The sequence below is a fragment of the Oryctolagus cuniculus genome, chromosome 8, assembly GCF_964237555.1.
Source record: "Oryctolagus cuniculus chromosome 8, mOryCun1.1, whole genome shotgun sequence".
NCBI classification, from domain to species: domain Eukaryota; kingdom Metazoa; phylum Chordata; class Mammalia; order Lagomorpha; family Leporidae; genus Oryctolagus; species Oryctolagus cuniculus.
In genome coordinates this window covers 93,564,335-93,584,066 of record NC_091439.1, presented here as the reverse complement: position 1 = coordinate 93,584,066, position 19,732 = coordinate 93,564,335, and the positions used below count along the sequence as shown (strand labels likewise).

Genomic DNA, 19,732 nt, shown 5'->3' with positions numbered 1-19,732 from the left:
AAATGGTTTAGGGAGCACAAGTAAATATTGCTACTGGGACTGAAAAGAAGCCGCTGCCCATGGTCACGAGGAAGTGACCTTATTAGTGCAGATTCTGTGGAAAATGGAGGCAGAAGCCAAATGGCTGTGAACTGAAGAACGAATGGAGGGTGAAGGACTAAATGCATAGAACATTTCTTCAGGAAAGATAATCAGGCAGTGCTAAAGGAGGAGGCCAGCGTACAGGTGAGTGGAATACATTTGCACAGATGTATATGAACACAACCTATGAGAGAGTGAGAGGAGCCACATGGAAGTTGCCCAGTGAGAATGAGCCCTCCTCACTCAGCCTGTGCTGCACCTTCAGTCCATCTGTGATGTGATCCTAGAAGGTGATGAAGAAGCCATCTTCATAGTCAATGAAATGGAGATTTAAGGTGTGCACAGTTACTGCCTGCAGTACTTGGCATTTCTAGGAAGAGTAATACACTTTCCCTGTATCTACAAAGTAATGCAACACCCAACTGCAATTATATCATTTTTAAAGGATTGTTTTAAAAATTGTTAATTAGTCTTTAACAGATTAAATATGGTTTTAGAAGCAATTCTAAGAAAATAATGATAGTCCCTTCTCCTTCTTCCCTCTTCCCCCATGCTTTCTCCCACCTTCTTTCTCCCTTTCTCCTGACTTTTATTTTAGTTTTTGAGATAACATAATTTTGATTTACATTACAGTAAAAAGGCTTACTATTTCACCAAATAAGAAATTTAACACATACAAAAGCAAGAAGACTCTAGGTTAGTGGGAATACAGACAAAAGCTGTTGATAAATAGATGGAAAACCTTCAAAGTGAGAAAATGTGCCTGCCTCTATCTGGTTATAACTCATTCTGCCATGTGGGATAAAATAATCTTTAAAAATATATTTTAGGGGGGTAGGGCTGTGGTGCAGCAGGTTAATGCCCTGGTCTGAAGCACCGGCATCCCTTATGGGTGCTGATTCTAGTCCCAGCTGCTCCTCTTCCGATCCAGCTCTCTGCTATGGCCTGGGAAAGCAGTATTAGATGGCCCAAGTCTTTGGGCTCCTGCCCCTGCGTGGGAGACATGGAAGAAGCTCCTGGCTCCTGGCTTCGGATCGGCACAGCTCTGGCCGTTGCGGCCAATTGGGGAATGAACCAGCGGATGGAAGACCTTTCTCACTGCCTCTCCTCTCTCTTTGTAATTCTGACTTTCAAATAAATAAATCTTTAAAATATATATATATATATATATATATATATAATGTTAATAGGTTTCTGTTTTCTACCAGTAAACAAGGGTGCTTCAAAGACTTTGTAGATAAAATGGAATTAAAAGATAATGCATATTTAGCCTCATATTCAGTCAACTTAGAAATATTCCTTTCCTGAGTGCACTTTATCCTGTCTTTCACTAACAGCACATGTAAGTTGCAGTTGCACTGAATATGTCTTGTTTTTATTGTTTTTAATTTTTAAATCTTTATTTTTAAAGATTATTTGTTTATTTGAAAGGCAGAATTACACAGAGGGAGGAGAGGCAGAGAGAGAGAAAGAGTTCTTCCATCCGCTGGTTCACTCCCCAAATGGCTGCAATGGCTGGCATCCATATGGGATGCCAGCGGTGCAGGTAGCAGCTTTACCCACTATGCCATAGTGCAAGCCTCCATGTTTTATTTGTTGTTTGTTTGCTGGGATGAATTTAGCAGAAGACATCTCTGTCCCTATACAATACATTTCAGAAGTAATGAATGCAACGCCTGCCACCTCTTCCAGGAGCTGTGGTGAGCCAGGCAAATGCCAACTTATCTGACAAATCCATTAAAACAAAATTAAATATACAGAGAAGGAATATTCAGCCACCCTCACACATATTCAATTGAAGTTCTTATTTCCTTTCTTCCAAATGACCTTCCAATTAGGAGAATACAACATGTCTCTATTCATTTGATTTTAGTCCTGGGGAAAATGAAGCTGTTTTACAAAGAGGTTAATGATTCATTAGCATCTGCCAAAGGTTCTTCATTTTGCTCCGCTATTGTTGCAACCAGAATTGCTGCAGATCTCGACAGCCACCCACTGGAACCCTCGCCTCTCACGTCCTAGTGTCATCAGGAACCCTCGCATCTCTCAGCACAGATCTGTCCTGATTCTTAAAACAAAGGTCCAGGTCGAGTTCCAGAGATTAACTCAGAACTCTCCATTCTTTGCACACTAGTACAGAACTCTTTCCTACTTGCTTGGGCAGTTACTCTTCCATGTTTGTACTGTCCTCTGCAACAAGAGGAGTCTCCTGAAAACAGAGGCACACAGAAATTTGATTTGTGGCCAAATTTGACGAAAAAGATGAGGTTCTAAAATGGTGGCATGAAGTCAAAGACCCTCTCCCTTCTTTGTAGAATTAAGATAACTTTGATTTTATAGCTTTTGAGCTAAAATAACTTTTGTAAAGATTAAGCTCAATCAGTTTTTTTTAAGTATTTCAGCAGGATCTGCTGCAGGGGTTTTTGTTGTTTTATTTGTTGCTTATTTTTAAATTAACAGTTTCAAGCTTTGGATACTTAAGGCTTTAGAGGGAGAACCCAATTTTCAATTATGTTGGCTTTTTATAAAGCTTGAGTTATGTAAGATTTAAATAAAAGTTTGCTACCAAAAAAAAAAAAAACCAACAAACTTTGGTGTGGGCTCTCATTTTCACTTGATTCCATTCGCTATTGTCAGTTCTTTTGGACATTTTAGCTCTCATAGAACCAGGATAAATGGATGTATTCCTGTGAAAAATAGATTTGCCTCAGCAGATATTTCACTCAGCTGGAGTGGGTGTAAATTAGATTTAGTGTTCAACCTCCATATAGAGATTTTAAAGGTCATTTCCATTGTGTGTGTGTGGGTGGGTGTGTGTTGGGTTGATGCCATTTCCTCTTTGTTAGAGCCATTTTTGTGTAAAAGTAAGTGCCAATAAGCTAGGAAAAACTGGTGCCTGATCCTTTATAATCTATAATTGGCCTGTTAGCTCTCAATAGTTATTTCATCATAGTTGACATAGGTTATCAGCCGTGAATTATGGGGCTTTAATTGTGGAGATTTTTTTTCCAGTATTAGGCATCTTATCTACATCATTAAAACCTAACTTAAAAAGGCCATGATCTTATTTCTTAATTGCTGCTGATTACTGATAAAAGTTGATTATGTTGACTAAATGGCCATGTGTTTTTAGAACAGTAATTTGCATGAGTAATACTACTAAAAAGTTCATAAAATTGTCATTTAGACTGTAGTATTTGAAAGCTTTAAGAAATAAAGGTGGCCAACACTAGGCTGTTTCAATTCCATTATCCTTTTAAAGGCATTTTATTTTGAGAGAAATAGAGATTCACATGCAGTTGTTAGGAATAATATAGAGAAGAGAGGATTTCATGTACCTTGTACTTCATTTTCTGCAAGGCTAATGTTTTTTAAAAAATTATAATTTATTTGTGTTTATCTGCTTGAAAGGCAGGCTAACAGAAAGAAGTAGAGACAGAGAGACAGACAGACACAGGGAAGAAGGGAGGGAAAGAGAGAGGGAGGGAGAGAGGGAGAGAGAGAGAGAGAGAGAGAGAGAGAGAGAGAGAGAGAAACAATGAATTTTCCATCTGCCAGGTTATTCCCCAAGTGCCTACAACCATTAGGGTTGGGCCAGGCCAAATCAGGGAACCAGGAACTCCTTCCATGTCTCCCAACTGGGCGGTAGGGACCCAATTCCAAGCATTCATCTGCTTCCTTCCATTAACAGGTCACTGGGTCAGAAACAGAGTGGTTGAGTCTCCAACTGGCACATTAGTATGGGAAATGGTCATCCCACCCAGTTACTTAACTAGCTACACGACAACACCTGCTCGGAAGGATGTACCTTGCATAGTGCGATACTACAATAAGGGACTTGACTTTGCTTCAGTCCCCTGGCTTTGTTTAGATTTCATCAGTTTTATAAACATCTGTATATATGTGTTTATGCATGTGTGTGTGTGTTTTATAACACATTCATTTGCTTGCCATAGTTGAAGTACCGCACAGTCCCATCACAATGATGCTTTGTGCTCTCCTATAAAAATCGCCTACAACAGCCCTCAACCCTGGCTTTCATTATTCTACATTGATATAATTCTGTCATGTTAAGAATGCTATATAAAAAAAAAGTTATATAACTGGAACTTCACAGTATGCAACATGCTGAAAATTTTAAAAAAAAGATTTATTAGTTTATTTGAAAGTTAGAGTTACAGAGAGGGAGGGAGAGACAGAGAAGCCTTCCATCTGCTGGTTCACTCCCCAAGTGGTTGCAATGGCCAGGACTGTGCCGGGCCAAAGTCTGCAGCCAGGAGCTTCATCTGGATCCTCTTGCAGGTAGGAGGGTTCCAAGCACTTGGGCCATCTTCAGCTGCTTTTTTTAAATTAAAGATTATTTTTGGCCAGCGCCGCGGCTCACTAGGCTAATCCTCCGCCTTGCAGCGCCGGCACACCGGGTTCTAGTCCCAGTCAGGGCACCAGATTCTGTCCCAGGTGCCCCTCTTCCAGGACAGCTCTCTGCTGTGGCCAGGGAGTGCAGTGGAGAATGTCCCAAGTGCTTGGGCCCTGCACCCCACGGGAGACTAGGAGAAGCACCTGGCTCCTGCCATCGGATCAGCGCGGTGTGCTGGCCACAGCGCGCCGGCCGTGGCGGCCATTGGAGGGTGAACCAATGGCAAAAGGAAGACCTTTCTGTCTCTCTCTCTCACTGTCCATTCTGCCTGTCAAAAAAAGAAAAATAAATAAATAAAAATAAAAAAGATTATTTTTAATTTATTTGAGACAGAGTTACAGAGAGAGGTAGAGCCAGAGAGAAAATATTCTTCCATCTACTTGTTCACTCCCCAAATGACCACAACTGCCAGAGCTGAGCTGATCTGAAGCCAGGAGCCAGGTGCTTCCCCTGGGTCTCCCACATGGGTGTAGGGGCCGAAGAAATTGAGCCATTGTCTACTGCTTTCCCAGGCCATAGCAGAGAACTGGATCAGAAGAGGAATAGCCAGGACTCGAACTGGCGCCCACTTGGGATGCTGGCCTTGTATGCTGGGGCTTTAAACCACTACACCACAGCTTAGGCCCCTTCAGCTGCTTTTTCCATGCCATTAGCAGGGAACTGGGTCAGAAGGGGAGCAGCTGGGATATGAAACAGAATCCATATGGGAGGCAGGCATCACAGGTGGTGGCTTTACATGCTATTCCACGGTGCCTGCCCTTGAATTTTCAGTCATTGTAATTCCATTGAATCAATTCTATACTTTTGTCAAAAATGTGGATATGTTTGTATAAGTCTCTTTTTCAAAGTTGCTTTAGGTATATTAAATATAGTGATTTTCCATATAAACGTTAGAACCACCTTGTCTTTGTCCATGATAAACCTAGTATGGATTTCTATAAAGATTGAAATAAACCTTCAGATCAGTTTAAGGAGTCGTGTGTCCTCTTTGGAAAGCTGCAGATGTTTTGCAAGATTTGCCATAAAATGAAGCCCCATGCAAACCATCCTTGCTGCTGTCTGATCTCACTCCATTAATATCTTTAGCACCTGTGTCATTCTCTTCCTCTCAATTATTTCTCTTGCTTTTATCAATAAATCAGAGGGCTGATTTTCCTATACCCTATCACATAATTTTTTAGTTTTACAAAAAATAAAGATTTTACATAAGAAATCAAGAACATGCTAACTTTGCAAGTTTTATTTCAGTAGACATTCTTTTCACCTAGTTGATTTACTTCAACAACAATTATTGAACTGTATTAAAACTTATAATCTGTTCAACAAAGTGCTAAAACAATAGAATATACAGGTGAACAACAAATCTTAAACAAATCTCATACCTAATCCAAAATTGAACTGAAATTGGATAAGAGAGCTAAATGTGAAACTTCAAACAATAATTGTCTAGAAGAAAATAGAGAATCTTTATGACCTTGGTGAAGAAAAACGTTCAGAACTTGGACCTCCTAAAACTTCTTCCCTTCAAAAGAAAATGTGATCTTTGATCTATTTTCAGTTGATTTTTGTGTAACAAAGGGTCTTGTTTCAAACTGCTGCAAGTGGAGATACAATTTCCCCAGCACCATTTGTTGAAGAGACTGTCCTTTCTCCAGGGATTGATCTTAACCCCTTCATCAAAGATTAGTTGACCAAAGATGTGTGGATGGATTTCTGGGGATTCTATTCTGTTCCATTGGTCTACATGTCTATTTTTGTGCCAGTATGAGGCTCTTTTGATTATAACTTCCCTATACCATGTCTTGAAATCTGGTTTTGTGTTGCCCTCTGCTTTGTTTTTGTTGTTTAAGATTGCTCTAGATATTTGTGTTTCCATATTAATTTTAGAATCATTTTTTTCAATATGAGAGAATCGTGCTGTGGGGAGCAACTCAGACTAGACTAAGTTACTGGAATTAAGACTTATTCTATGCATCTGCTCTCCCACAATATGGCGCTGGGAGAGGAGAAAACAGCTTCTACACAGCTGCCTCCAGTTCAGCCAATAAACTGTAGGACTTGCTCCTGATTGGAGGAGAGCAGCGTACTCGGCGTGTGGGCAGCCGAGTTGGGATTGGTGGAAGAGGACTATAAAGGAGGAGAGAGACGGCATGCACCAGGAACATCTAAGGGGAACATCTAGCTGAAGGAACACCTGTGCAGCCCCCGAGAAAGCCGGCCGGCGGTGTGCCGCTCCCCTGCGGAAGTGGGGAAAGCGGCCAGGGGGAACCGCCCTTCCACGGAGGTGGAAGGGATAGTAGCCAACCCGGGAAGAACCAGCAGCAAACCCGGGGAGGGCCGAGCAGACGAAAGAACAGCGCAGGGTCCTGTGTCGTTCCTCCACGAAGAGGGGGAGCGACATAATGGTGCCGTGACTCGGATATGAAGCCTAGGCAGGGTTTAGTGTCGTTCCTCCACGAAGAGGGGGAGCAACATAATGGTGCCGTGACTCGGATATGAAGCCTAGGCAGGGCTTAGTGTCGTTCCTCCACGAAGAGGGGGAGCGACATAATGGTGCCGTGACTCGGATAGCAAACCTAGGACGGATATGAAACTTAGGAGGGAAGAAACGGGAAGAAATGGGAAAATACTGGAGAGAGAGACTAGCAAACAGCCTAGGGAAAAGCCGGACGAAAAAGGTGCCGGAAGAAGCTATTGAAAGCCTAGGCATAGACTCGGATACGGACTACGGGGGGAAGCTGGGAGAAATCTCTAAGGTCGAAAGCGAAAGTGAAAGCTAGAACAAACAGATTCGGACGCGGACTGTGGGGAGAGGCCAGGAGAAATGAGGGAGGAGTATTGTTGGAGGAAAGCTTGGGGAAACATACCGGGTAGAGAAAAGTGTTAGGGAAATTGAAGCTGCGGGGGGCAGGCCGAGGCGGAAACGGAAAGCCATTTTGGGATTCTCAAGTTAGCCCGGGAATAGGGGGCGAAAAGTTGAAACCAGAAGCTGAAACGTAAGCCAGATTGGGATCCGTCTGATTAGCCCGGGGAGCAAAGGACGGGTAGCCAAATCGTGGGGCGGAGACGTATGCTGGGTTGAATTCGCCAGGCTAGCCCAGGGAACTTAGATTGAATGCTAGTGGCGGACACGTAAGCTACGCTGTGTGACTCGCGGAGGCTGCTGCGCGCAGACAGAGCGTGCGGGGCTCAAGTACATAGGGAACGCGGGGCTGGCGCGAGGCCGTGGTTCAGACGCGAAAGGGTTAAGTGCGAGACCGCGGAGTGTGCGCGCAAAGCCGAGCCGCGCAGATGAGAGAGGCGCTGGCTGAAGCGGCGCAGAGCCGGGAAGCTGCCAGCAGGGCGAGGCGCCGGGAAGCTGCAGGGATAAGAGAAATAGAAGTTTAGAAGCAAAGTGAGAGAAATAGGAATGCTGGAAGATAGAAGTGAAATGGGAGAAATAGGAATGCCCGGAGATAGAGAAATAGAGAAAGAGAAAGGCCTCCCCACAACACAGTAATGTGAGAGCTTGGATTCGGTCTGCCTGATTAAGTGAGGCGATGAGCACCTGCGGCGGCTAGCAGCTCGACCAGAGTATGAGCTGCAGGTCACCGAAGATAGGCACGAACCAACACTAATAAGTCTCCCCCACAATACGGCAATGAGAAAGCTTGGATTCGGTCTGCCTGATTAAGGCGGTAAGCGCCAGCAGGCGGCTCGACCAGAGCATGCGCTGCAGGGCACCGAACACAGGCACGCATCAGCGCCTAAAAACCTCCTCACAACATGGCGAAGAGAGGACCCGGATTCGGTTTGCCTGATTGATAGGACTTGTAAGAACCTGTGGCAACTCTAGCAAGCAGAGCAGAGTGTGTGCCGCGGGGCACCGAAGACAGGCGCGTATCAACGCCAAAAAATAAAAAGAAAGGGGGATCTGTGGGGAGCAACTCAGACTAGACTAAGTTACTGGAATTAAGACTTATTCTATGCATCTGCTCTCCCACAATATGGCGCTGGGAGAGGAGAAAACAGCTTCTACACAGCTGCCTCCAGTTCAGCCAATAAACTGTAGGACTTGCTCCTGATTGGAGGAGAGCAGCGTACTCGGCGTGTGGGCAGCCGAGTTGGGATTGGTGGAAGAGGACTATAAAGGAGGAGAGAGACGGCATGCACCAGGAACATCTAAGGGGAACATCTAGCTGAAGGAACACCTGTGCAGCCCCCGAGAAAGCCGGCCGGCGGTGTGCCGCTCCCCTGCGGAAGTGGGGAAAGCGGCCAGGGGGAACCGCCCTTCCACGGAGGTGGAAGGGTAGTAGCCAACCCGGGAAGAACCAGCAGCAAACCCGGGGAGGGCCGAGCAGATGAAAGAACAGCGCAGGGTCCTGTGTCGTTCCTCCACGAAGAGGGGGAGCGACATAATGGTGCCGTGACTCGGATATGAAGCCTAGGCAGGGTTTAGTGTCGTTCCTCCACGAAGAGGGGGAGCGACACGTGCTACTAGTGTTTTGAGTGGGATCACATTGAATCTGTAAATTACTTTGAGTAATATGGACATTTCGATGATATTAATTCTAATCCACAAACATGGAAGATTTTTCCATTTTTTGTGTGTCTTCTTCTATTTCTTTCTTTAATGTTTGTGGTTTTCATTGTAGAAATCGTTCACCTCCTAGTTCAAATTTTTTCTGAGATATTTACATTTTTTGTAGCCATTGTGAATGGGACTGAGCTTACAAGTTCTTTCTCAGCCAGAGCATTGTCTGCATATACAAAAGTTATTGGTTTTTCTGTGTTTATTTTTTATGCTGCAACTTTACAAACTCTCTTAGTCAAGTCTTTTGGTTTCCCTGTATATAGAATCATGTCATCTTCAAACAGGGATAATTTGACTTCTTCCTTTCCAATTTATAAAACTCTGATTTCTTTTTCTTGAATAAAGGCTCTGGCTAAAGCTTCAGGACAGTATGTAGAATAGCAATAGTGAATGTGAGTGTCCTTGTCTGGATCTGGATGCTATTGGAAATGCTTCCAATATTTTTCCGTTCAATATGATGCTGGCTGTGGGCTTGTCATAAATTGCCTTGATTGTGCTGAGCAATTTTCCTTTTATATCCAAGTTGCTTAAGGTTTTTATCATGAAAGGATGTTGTGTTTTATCAAATGCTTTCTCTGCATCTATTGAGACAATCATATGACTTTTATTCTTCGATTCGTTAATGTGATATATCAGATTGGTATGTGTATATTCAACAACAGCTGCATACCAGGGATAAATCCTACTTGGTTTGGGTGAATGATCTTTCTGATTTGTTGTTGGAATAGAATAGTTATTATTTTGCTGAGGAATTTTGTATCTGTATTCATCAGTGATACTGGTGTATTGTTCTCTTTCTTTGTGGTATCTTTTTCTGGTTTGGGAATTAAGGTGATGTGGACCTTATTGAAGGAGTTTGGGAGGATTCCCTCCCTTTTAGTTATTTTGAATAGTTTGAGAAGAATTGGAATTAGTTCTTGTTTAAAAGTTTGGTAAAATTCAGCAGTGAAGCCATTGGGTCCTAGACTTTACTTTGTTGGGGATGGATGGGGGTCTTTATTACTGATTCAATCTCTGTCTTGGTTATTGGTCTGCTTAGGTTTCCATGTCTTCATACTTCAGTTTTGGTAGATTGTTTGTGTCCAGGAATCCATGCATTTTTTCTAGAATTTCCAATCTGGTGCCATATAGCTGTTTGTAGTAATTCCTGATGATTCCTTTAATTTCTGTGGGAGCCAGGATTATACCTCCTTTTTCATCTCTGATTTTATTAATTTGAGTCTTATCCCTTCCCCCATTTTTTTGTTAGTTGAGCCAATGATGTTTCAATTTTTTTAAACAGATCTTCATTTCATTGATATTTTGTATTGATTTTTGGTGTCAATTTTTAAATTTCTTCCATAATTTTAATTATTTGTTTCTTCCCACTAATTTTGGTTTTTACTTCTTGTTGTTTTTCTGGGTCCTTGATGCATTGATAGCTCATTTATTTGGTGTCTTTCTGTTTCTTGATGTTGGTACCAGTACTATGTTCCATACTTTTTGAGATGTTGTGTTGTCATCTTCATTTCTTTCCAGGATTTTTTTTTTTTGCTTTTCCTTTGTATTTCTGCTATGACGCATTGTTCATGCAGGATTGTGGTGTTCAGTCTCTGAGTGTTTGCACTTGTTCTAGAGATTTGTGGATTGTTAATCTCCAGCCTCATTTCATGGTTGTCAGAAAAGACACATGGTATGATTTCAGGGTTTTTGAATTTTCTGAGACTTACTTTATGGCCTAGCAATGATCTATGCCAGAGAAAGTTCCATGCACTGATGAAAAGAATGTGTATTCTTAAACTGTGGGGTGTAATGTTCTATAGATAACAGTTAGGTTCATTTGTTCCATAGCGTAGATTAGCTCTGTTGTTTCTTTTTGATTTTCTATTTAGTTGATGTGTATATTGACAAAAATGAGATGTTGAAGTCCCATATAGCTATTGTATTAGATTTTATGTCTCCCTTTAGATCCATTAACGTATGTATTCATCAACTCAAAATGGATCAAGGTCTAATTCTATGACCTAATACCATCAAAGTACTATAGGAGAACATTGTGGAAACTCTGCAAGACATTGGCATAGGCAAAGACTTCTTGGAAAAGACCCCAGAAGCACAGACAATAAAAGCAAAAGTAGACAAATTACATCCAGCTAAGAAGCTTCTATACTTCAAAGTAAACACTTAATAAAGTGAAGAGGAAAGCCACAAAATGGGAGAAAGTATTTGTAAAATATGCAATTGATAAAGGATGAATATCTTTAATCTATAAAGAGCTCAAGAAACTCAACAGCAACAGAACAATCTGGTTAAGAAATGGGCTAAGAATTTGGATGCACATTTTTTCAAAAGAGGAATTTCAAATGGCTACCCAGACACTTGAAAAAAATCTTAAGTATCATTAGCCATTAGGGAAATGCAAGTAAAAACCACAATGTAGTTTCATTTCACCCCAGCTAGAATGGCTCTCATGTAGAAATTCAGTGCTGGCAGAGATGTGGTGAAAACGCTCCATAACCACTGATGGTGGAAATGCAAACTAGTACAGCTTTTGTGCATGACAATGTAGAGATTCATCAGAAATCTGAAAATAGATGTACCATATGCCCCAGCCACCCAAAATTCACCCAAACAAAATGAAATCAGTATATGAAAGAGTTGTCTGTACTCCCATGTTTATGGCAACTCAATTCACAATAGCCACAATATGGAATCAACTCACATGCCCATCAACTAATGACTGGATAATGAAAATGTGATACGTATAGACTATGGAATGTTACTTACCCATAAAAAAGAAGGAAACCCTGTGTTTTGCAACAAAATGGATACAACTAGAAACCATTATACTTAGTGAAATAAGCCAGTCCTGAAAAGACAAATACCATATGTTTTCCCTTATCTGTGTTAACTAATAGAGTACAAAATATGAAATATATATTAGTAAAATTTGTATTTTTATTTACAGCCCTTGTCTCTACTAGTATGGATCAGTGTTTTTTTTTATACTTTAATTCTTTAATGGAGGGTTAAATTTATGATTATAAAAAACAAAGTATATCATTATAAAAATAAAAGAAAGAATACAAATGGAAGGGAGAGGAATTGTCAGAGCATGAGAAGTAGGTTGGGTAAGGTTGGAATTATCACTATACTACTAAATCTGTATATAAGACATAAATTTGTTCATTTAATATAAATTTTTTAAAAAGTTAAAAAAAAAGATAAAAAACTTACTTTAGCTTGAAAGAAAGACAATGTGAATAGAATGAGGGGTACACATCTGCTGGGGCAGTTAAGATGCTGTTTGGGAGGCCCAGATCTCATATCAGAAGGCTTGGGTTCAAGTCCTGATTTCACTCCCAATTCCAGTTTCCTGCTAATGTGCAGACTGGGAGGCAGCGCTGATGGCTAAAGTCTTGGAGTCGCTGCCATTCATGTGGGAGACTCAGACTTTGTCCCAGTCTCATGGCGTTTGCCTGGCTCAGCCCCAGCTTTCCTGTCATTTTGGAGGAAAATCAGCATTTGGGAGATCTCTGTCCCTCTGCCACACAAATAAATAAATAAAATAAATTTAAAAGTGAGAGTAAAGAGGCAAACCATAGACAGGAAGAAAATATTTTCAAACCACACATCCGATAAATGATTTATATTCATGTATCAGCAAATATTCAAATATCAGAATATTTCAAAATTTAACATTATTTTCAAGATTTTATTTACTTATTTAAAAGGCAAAGTTATATAGAGAGATATGGAGAGCTAGAGAGTGATCTTCCATCCACTGGTTCCTCCTCAAATGGTGGCAATGACCAAAGCTGGGCCAATTTGAAGCCAGAAGCTTCTTCTAGGTCTCCCACATGGGTGTAGGAGCCCAAGCACTTGGGCCATCTTCCACTGCTTTCCCAGAAGCATTAGCGGGGAGCTGGATTGGAAGTAGAGCAGCCAAGACTTGAAATGGCGCCCTTATAGGATGCTGGCATTGCAGGCAGCAGCTTTATGGGCTACACCAAAACACTGGCCCCAGAACTCAACATTTTTAATGCCAAAAAGCATTGACAAATTATTGAATCAAGCAGTTAATTGAAGAAAATATATAGATAGCAAATAATGGATGAAAATATACCACCATCAGTTATTAAAGAAACTGCATTTAAAACCACCATGAAACACTTGTATATATTGATTGAAATGATTTTTAAAATTAAAAAAAAAATGCCAGGAGGCTGGCTCCGTGGCACAGTAGGTTAATCCTCTACCTGCAGCGCCAGCATTCCATATCGGCACTTGTTCTAGTCCTGGCTGCTCCTCTTGTAATCCAGGTCTCTGCTGTAGCCTGGGAAAGCAGTAGAAGATGGCCCAGGTCTCTTGGGCCCCTGCACCCATGTGGGAGACTGGGAAGAAGCACCTGGCTCCTTGGCCATTTGGAGAGTGAACCAACAGATGGAAGCCCCCTCTCTCTCTCCCTCTCTCTCTCCCTCTCTCTCTCCCTCTCTCCCTCCCTCCCTCTCCCTCCCTCTTCCTCTCTTCCTCTCTTCCTCTCTCCCCCTCTCTCCCTCTGCCTCTCTGCCTCTCCTTCTTCTATGTGTAACTCTCCCAAATAAATAAAGAAATCTTTAAAAAAAAGAAAAAATTCCAAGTGTTGTTGAAGATGTAAAACAACTGAAACTTTCATGTATTGTAGGTATGAACAAAAAATCAAGCAGCCAATTTGGAAAACTGACTTAAGAGTTATACAGATATTCACCATGGGATAAACAGTCCCACTGCAAGGTGATGTACCCAATTGAAACAAAACACCTGTGTTCTGGAGAAAACCTGTGCAGGAATGCCTCGAACTGGAAAAAAATCAAATTTCCCCCAATTGCAGAAAGAACAAAGACACTGTTGTACACCCACGTGATGGAGTATTACCCAGAAAAGGGTGAGTTATAGACATGCAAGGACATGTGTAAATCTCAATGCAGTAAGTTAGTTGAAACAAACCAGATCCAAAAGTCTACATACATATTTTCATCGTTATGCTGTGCCTAAAAATGCAAAACTTTAGGGACAGTAAACTAATCAGCGGTTACCAGAGCAAAGGATTGACAACAAACTGGTACATAGAAGAAATTTGTGGGTTAGTGCAACCATGCCATGTATGGACTACACTCTAGCATCTCATACAACTTTGAGCTCTATTTTCTTCTTGTAAGATAATGATGTCGTAACTTCCCTTCTTGAATGCTGCATTTTATCCACTGCAGCCTATTATATTTCTAGGTTTCTAACATCTTTGTAAACAGAGTATGTCTTACAATTAGTGGTGCCTATCAATCGTGATCAGCCAGGTGTTTGGTTTTGCTGGCCCAACAATCCTATCTATCCATTGTTGCCATTTCTCTAAGAACAAAAATGCACTCTAAATAAATTCAAAATAACCTTATAAGGGATTAAAGTATTTAAATTTCACAGTTTTTCTTAGCACATAAAATGAGATTGCTTGTCTAATTTACAGTGTCTTAGATCTTGTGAGACATATTATATAACTGTTATTTCAGAAATGTGAAGGTCTGGATGTTAACCATTTGTGCAAATATATAGTTACATATAGATAGATGACAGAAACTACAAAACCATGAGGTAGAGGAGCTTCATTTATACACATAGCAAATGAGAGCCAACTTAGCCTTGCATCATAGCTCCATAGGCCTGAAACCCCAATGACTGGTGTAATGAGAAATGCCCTATGCAGTGGACACTTTACTTTTTAATGCTTTTAAACAGGGCAGGAAACCACTTTATTCTCTGCCTTTCTGAGTGAGGACCCTTGAAGACATAAAGGCAGGAATACAGGTGATAGCTCTTTGCTATAAAAATACTTCAGGAACCAATGGAATCCACTGTCTTCAGCTTTCAAAGCTATCCAAGGTTCTGGAATCTGCCTTTTGGAATATAAACACTTACGAAGATAACACTAAAGTTTTCCAGGAATTTGCTGGGTTTTTAAAGTCACTTTTAGAGTTAACTTCAATGTTTGCACAGGATATACCATTTGACTCTTGGAGAGATCATAAAGATTTTTTAACTGTTTGGAAGAGACTGATTAACTTCACCCTCAGGGAAACAAATGACTACAGATCTAATCGGAGTGTTTCTAGGGATAGTGAAAACAACTTTCTCTGTATTATATATGTCTGAGTTTCATGGACCTGCCTGGGACTTTTTTTTTACAGGAACACTGAGCAACCAAAGAAAAAATTATTTTCCTACAGTTGCATTATCGCTAAACTGAAAATTGTTCTGCCTTAAATTCATCTGACGGCCAACAATCTTATGTACCAATTTGTTCTAGTGTTCTCTTTGTTGAACTTGGAACTATTTCCTAGACTCTCTTAAACCCGCATTTTTCCAGCTTAAATTTAACTGAGAGAGGAAATCTCCTGCTAGTAGGAAGTTAAAGGAAAGCTGAGGCCATTATTCACAAATGAAAACTATGGCTGTGAGGTAGTGACAGTTAGATACAGAAGTGCATGGCTGTTCTGTTTCTTTCTCTCCGTATCAAATTTTCTTCCCAATTGCAGATCCTGAGGGCCCACAGGGGTTCCAGTCCTGCCACCAGATGCATTCCAGGACAGCTGGCAGCCACACTGAGATATCATGCCCCAGCCTTCTCCATGGCCACCTTTGTACGGTCTCTACTCGGAATCATAGTTTGCCTGCCTTCCTAGACGTCAGCAGCCACCCCGAGTTGTCTTCTGCACTAGTGTTTCAGGGTGACAGCTAAATGCTTTTTCTATGATCCCCCAATACTCACCCACCCTGGTGGAGGGCTGGGGGAGGGTTCCCTGCCCCAGAATTTCCCACTCTCTGTAAAGTGAGATGGGCAGGGTATCTACAGCCTTACTGCCTATTTTCTCACAATAGAGTTTTATTGGAACACAACTATGCCCACTTACTTTAGTGTTGTTTATAGCTGCTTCCTGCAACACAGCAGAGTTGAGTAGTTGTAACAGAGATCTTCTGGCCTATAAAACTCAAAATATGTATTTACTATCTGACTTTTTGCACTAAAGATATTGACCTCTGGTGTAAGGTAGAATTTATAAAGCCCTATATTATGTTAAGGTTCTTCCTTTCTGACTGAACCCTCACCAATATGCCACCTTACCAGGAGATGGGTAATCAATCTACTAATTCTTAGTTTACCTCCCACAACTCACCCCTGAAAAATACTGGGGAGATTGAGAGCATGGCGAAAATCTGGAGGCAGGATTTGGCTGGAGAATGTTGGTAAAGGGCTGTGGCACTTCCCTTTGTCAATTGTTTCCCCGTCCCACTAGCATGTTCATATCTTTTGTAGGAGGAGTGTGACTGACACCAAGTCTAGCCGGGCCATAGGATGGGCATGGAAGTGACTTAAGAAGATCACAGGTTTGATTCTAACTGATTCAGACTTAGTGGGCAAGAGACTGGCTGATGCTTGTGTTTGAAAAGTAACTGTGCTCCTATCACAACCTCAAAAATGATGCATGTTTCCCAGGAAACAGATAAGGCCCTAATCTAGAGACATCAATCAGCATAGGTTCAGTTCAGAAAGATCCCCTTACAAGACTCCTTCTTTTAAGGACAAATTGAGTAACACAAGGACCAGTAGTGGCCATTGGATTTTGCAAAACAGATATTAAGGAGAAATTAGACAAGACATTCTTTGTGTAGGGAGAATGCCTAATTGAGATGAAAAGAGACATTCAGAGGGGAGACACCCTTGACTCCTCTGGGTGCAAAGCTTGCAATCTTTATGCTAAGCACCCTTTAGTCTCTCTCTCTCTCTTTGTGTGTGTATTTGTGTAAAACTCCTTCCCCTTCTCCCTTCCTCTTTCACTATCTGAAACTCTTTCTATTAAATCTTTAACAAATAATTTACATGAGCATTTTTTTTTGAATCCTGAGAGTACTTTATAAATACAAAGAAATTAGTTTTTCCATCAGTATCTTTGTCAGCATAATTCTGAATTGCTCTCATGGGTATCTTCTCCTTTGTAAAACAAACACTTCACAGGGTTTGAAGTATGCATGAAGTTCCATTTTTGTTCAGTGTTCTTTATTTTCCATCATGAAAAGCTATTCCTAAGGAACTGAAACCCCAGAAGATAACTACAACAAAAACATGGCAAATGTTTTTTAAATGATGCAAAGGAAGATTTTAAGAGAAGCAATATTTAGGAGACAGAAGAAGGCAAATGCAGTTTCTGAAGGGAATTGTTCTAATTATTACCCAACAAGTCAAGTCACGTGACTACATCCAAGGACATTAAATGAAGAAAAAGTTGAATTGGGGCAATGATCCATCAGTCCCAAAGCCTTCTGGAATCTGAGCATCTCGAACTGCATTGCTTTCTTTCTTATCTCTGTCTCACTGCCGTCTCAGAGCACCGTTCCCACACGATTAAATGATACTTGTGATTGTGTTAGGATTCAAAATTTCAATCCAGTAGCCATCAGGATCTCGAATAAATGCCAGGCCTTTCATTTTACCATCGTCTGGTTTCTTCACAAATTTGACTCCCAGTTCTTCAGATCTTTTACAGGTGCCGTACACATCAGGAACAGCAATTCCAATGTGACCAAATCCTCGAGGGTCTGAATTGCCACTGTGGTAGCTCTGGGTCTCATCATCTTAGTGCCCCAATTATGTGTCAGCTCAAGGGTAGCTTTTCTGGAAAATGCCCATGCTACTCTTTCATTTTTATCTTTGGGGATGTCATTTTTATCCTCATATGCCATGAAATAGAGTGAAAATTTCATAGAAGGAAAATCTAATTTTTGGATTAGCGTCATTCCAAGAATTCTAGTATAGAAATCCAATGACTTCTTAGGATCCTTAATTCGTAGCATGGTCTGTTGCATTAAAAAATCCTTGGTGCTGGGGTCCGCGTCGGAGCAGCAGCTAGCGGCGGCCTCGTCGGTGAGGCCGCTGGACGCAGGTTGCGGTTCTGCCATGGCCGCACAGCCAAGTCTCACGAACACCCGCACAGGACAGCACAGACACCACCCCGCCGGGCCCGGGTCTACATGAGCATTTTTAAAACCAAATGACTTGTATTGAAATATCTTTTGTATCATATAATAGTATTTTAAACAGTGATTTAGGTTTTTCCTGCAGTAGATAGTTCTGCTCCCTAGGTGAGCCCACTCCTTGTGTAATTTCAGCAGCAGCTGTGGTGGACAGTTCCCACACGGGATACTAGCTACTATCTGTAGCCTAATCCACTCCCAGGGAATCTGCTTCAGTGCTTTCCTGGAAGCAGCAGGATTTTTGGTCTGGAATATGGAAAACGCAATGCCCTGATGGTGTCCTGTGTCAGTAGATAAATGCCCTGGCTACTCAGAGTGTGTCAACACATTTACTCAGAGCGCCTGCACCACCCGCATCGTTAACTAAGCTTGATAGCCGCCGCGCCACCACCACCTCCACCACCACCACCACCACCACCACCACCTCCCTTTATGGGCTTTTCTTCTTGTGCTTTCTCATTCACCTTACTCATTCACTCTTGCTTCCTGGAATTGTCTCTCAAGTAAATGACGTGCATCCAACTACTTGCTTTAGGCTCTGCTTTAGGTGAAATCCAAAATGACAATCATCTATCCCTTTATTCAAGAAATTTAATTGAGAGCATTATGCAAGGTGCTAAAAAAGCAAAGTTATTAAGAAGACATTTCATCAAATAGTTGTAACTCTTCCCAGAGTACAATTAGAAGTCTATGGGATGAAAAATGAGACTCATAAATGTTAATACTATTTTCTACATTATGTAGCCATACAAGTTTTTTTGTTGTAGTTCCTAGGTTATTACAACTGACATGAGGTAGCTCTCAGCTAAAACTGGAATTATTATTATTTGCTTCCAGTTTCATATCTTGTGTTATTGTTACCTCAAAATTCTATTAAATATAAATAATCTTCAGCAATGAAATATAAGAGAAGAAAGTCTATTGAAACTAAGGGTTTGTAACTTGGATTATTACTCTTTTTTATTTTGCATTTCAACATTCATGGGTTAATGTCCCGGGATAATTTTTACTTTCTTCCCTCTCCCTTCCATGATATAATCTATTTTTTTTCTTTTGCTCAACTAGCTGTTGCTTTGTTGAGATTATCATAGCACAGAACATTTAATTTTTTTAGTTGTTGTTTCTGCATAATTGGCCAAATGTTGCTCTACTATTAAATTTTTTTATCTTTTCATTGAAATCATTAAGTGTTTGATTAAGGTAGCCAACTGAATTATATCAGTTTTAATTAATTATGTGTATGGAACAATCTAGACATAAAGAATATGTTTGTTATCTGTGTTTAAAAAAAATCCTCTTGGCTTTTTTTACACTTGGCTCCCTTTCCACCCAACTCTACAGAAAATGGTGTTTTCAGTAGAGGAAACTAAAATTTTTAAACAAAATTAATGGCTAAAAATTAAATGATCTTGTTGGTAAATCCTAAAAATACAAGTTTAGATGAATATACATATTGTTACAGCAAGCCCAAAATCTAAGAAGGGTGAGTAGTGCAGTGGACATGTGACTTTCTTCATTTCATACTCTGGAAGAGAGCAGGAGCTGTGTCTGGCTGGCTACATACATATGAAGAAGATGCTAAATGCTTAGTCACAAGCATTGGTTATCAGTGTGTCCTCACA

At 40.9% G+C, this 19,732-nt stretch overlaps 1 protein-coding gene and 1 pseudogene across 1 annotated transcript in view; one reads left to right on the top strand and one right to left on the bottom strand.

Annotated features, from left to right (window-relative positions):
- NPFFR2 (neuropeptide FF receptor 2) overlaps window positions 1-19,732 on the top strand; it is a 114,536-nt gene that overhangs the window by 37,129 nt on the left and 57,675 nt on the right. The window lies entirely within an intron of this gene.
- On the bottom strand, window positions 17,097-18,097 carry LOC100356476 (lactoylglutathione lyase pseudogene; annotated as a pseudogene).